We start from the raw sequence: 2,823 nt of genomic DNA, 5'->3' as shown, positions 1-2,823 counted from the left end.
ATTTACCCTTACACCCATCATTGCACACTAGAGTGGTGCACAGTGTGAATGATCCCTGCCTGCAACAGAGGCTTCTTTCATCACAAAGCCTTGCTCTACTTCCAGAGCCATGTTAAGTGCAAGCAAGACAGTGGTCCCATGGAAAAAATGGTAATATTTTATACGACTCACATAAAACATAGCAGGCATTCATGGTAGGGAGCTACAGTGCACCTGTGTTAGACACTTTCTATCCCTCTGATGATTGTCCTGAATACTGTGCTGGAACTTCTTTTGCTATTGTTAGCCAAATTTGAAACAAGACATACATAATAGTGTCATGGGAAATCAAACTGACTCTGCCTTGAGTCACAGTCAAGGTCTAACTCAGAATGCACCACAGGGAACTTTCCCTGCAAGTGCCCAGTTCAAAGCTGAAAGAAGGGAGAGACAAATTTTACTAACACAAGTCCAGGTATTTGCTGACAGCAGTGAAACGTGGAAACTCTGGACTGACCTGCTAGTTCTGAAGAATGGATTTTCTGCTGTCTCACTTGTGGGTTGCCTTTTGCTAACTGATGCATAAAAGATGTCTGGAGAGCCTGAAAGCTTTGAAAGCTAGGTTTACTCACTGAAGAAGGCAATTCATGAGTCCTTGTTTGAATATTGACTGAGAATATCAGTGCCATCAGTGATGGCATTAGTGTCATGCTCACAACATCAGGTTTAAACAAAGCACAAGGTGATTATTTGACTGACTTGCAGAAAGTGTCAGAAAGAACTGAGAAACATGCAAGTGAACAGAAAGGAGGAAGATGATGTCTCTGGTCATGCACTTTGGCTGCAGGATAGCTCTTTCTACTCGAGCTTCCTCATGGTGAAAGCGATGCCCATCTTCCAAGATGGGCTTTCAGATGGTTAGTGGAAGCCACTTGGGAAGTGTGAAAAGAAGCACTGAGACCTGAAGTCAACTCCTTGTTGACTTTCCTCCAGAAGAAGGAAACTTCTTTGTCTGAGAGCAATGTATATTTGTCCACATTCAAGACTGATTCTGGAGATCACTGACCATTTCAGTTTTTAAAGACAAGTGCAGACTCTCCCACCAATGGCAGCAGCCACACTTCTTGAGCATTCTGTTCCTGTTTCTGCTTTCTCAGCACAGCATCACAAACCAAGACCAGGCTCTACTGGTTTTCACCACCACGGCCAGTAATAAAAAAAAGGATGTGCACTTGCACAGCATTGAACAGCTATAGTCCATGAGATCAGATCGACCTGATGAGGTTCAGCTGGTCCAAGAGGGCCAGCCTTGAGACTAAGAAATAGTGCTGTTGTTGGAGGTCAAAGTATGGGACACGGTACATTTCTTCAAAGATCACCAGCGACATATTAATGTGGAAGAGTAACTGTGAGCAGTCATTGAATGAACACTGAAGGAGCATCCAACCTTGTTGGATGAGAGCCCAGCTCCACAGACCAACACTTTGGCAACCCACCAGGCAGCACCAGAGGCTGCTGAAATCAACAGACACACGAGGGCTGAGGGCAATAGCAGTGGCGCTTGTGCGTGTTGGGAAGTAGTTTTAACCAATGAGAAGAATGTAGATCCACTTTCTCTTTGAGTTACTTTGCTTCCATGAGACCAAATAAACAGCAGCATTAAGGGCTACTGGCAGGAGTTATTTATTGCACTTGAAAACCACTTGAGTGTCACACGGTATCCCTGAAGCACTCTGAAGCCCACAGGGCTAAACCAGATACATGCGACTCTGCCAGACCACAAGCAGGATTTTGCCTGGTCAGCTGTCAGTCTCACTTACCCCATGAGTCACCGATGTACCACTGATTACTCTCCAGTCAGCCATGAGCAACGTGCCTGCAGCACCCAGGGGAACAGCAAGGTTAGTTCTGGCTTCCTGACTGATGCTGCTCTTACAGAAGGGCAACACTATAAACCCTCCCCCACCATTGCTGCTGGCCAAGACAGGGCTACAGGGCAGGTTTCTTCCCGTAGAACCAAGGAGGTTTCTTCCCAGGCTCATGGACTCCCTAGTTATAAGAAACACATGTAACTTTGAGGGATGTTGGATGGTGTCCAGACCTGCTTGCCCAGGCACTTCTACTGGCTTGATGATGGACATGAGGAAATTCCTTCCTGAGAAATGTTGGACAGCTCTGGGACAGGGCAGCGGAGAGGTGTAAATCCCCATGATGGACAGTTTTCAAGACTCAGCAGGATCAAACCACAGCTGACTTCACCTGCTCCTGGCAAGTCGTGCTCCAAGCAGGATGTTTGGCTGGAGTCCTCCAGGAGGCCCTGCCACTGGCACTGCCAGAGTGCTGTGATATATTCAACAAAAAGCTGCTTCTGGTCTTTTTTTTGCTTTGCAGAAAGCTTGAAACAAGCTCCACCGACCTGACAGAAAATTAGAGTTTACTCTTAGCAGTGCCAAGCAAAGACTACCCGCAGCCCTCCAAAAGGGCATGAACCCAAACACAGCCCGCGCTACAGCCGACCGCTTTTTCGGGCTGCTACAGCGACCCGCAGCCGCCGTTCCAACACGGTGTCACCAGGCACCGTGCTGGAGAGCCAGCCGAAGCCGGGTGCGCTCACAAAGGCCGGCAAAGCGGCGGGACCGTCCGCTCCGGGGCGCGGGGGAGACGGGCGGGATGCCGGAGCCGGGAGGGGGATGCCGGGGCGGGGTGCGGGGGCAAGGGCAGGCGGCGCCGGGGCCGGGTGCTGCCCGGTGTCCCGCCGGTGTTCCCGGCCGCGGCGGGAGGGGTGCGGGGTGCCGGACCGCCCCCGGCGGGCGGAGCCGCCGCCGCCCCCGCCCCGTCCCCGTC

Source organism: Pseudopipra pipra, chromosome Z (assembly GCF_036250125.1).
Source record: "Pseudopipra pipra isolate bDixPip1 chromosome Z, bDixPip1.hap1, whole genome shotgun sequence".
Lineage (NCBI taxonomy): Eukaryota > Metazoa > Chordata > Aves > Passeriformes > Pipridae > Pseudopipra > Pseudopipra pipra.
Note: the sequence above shows the minus strand (reverse complement) of the source record.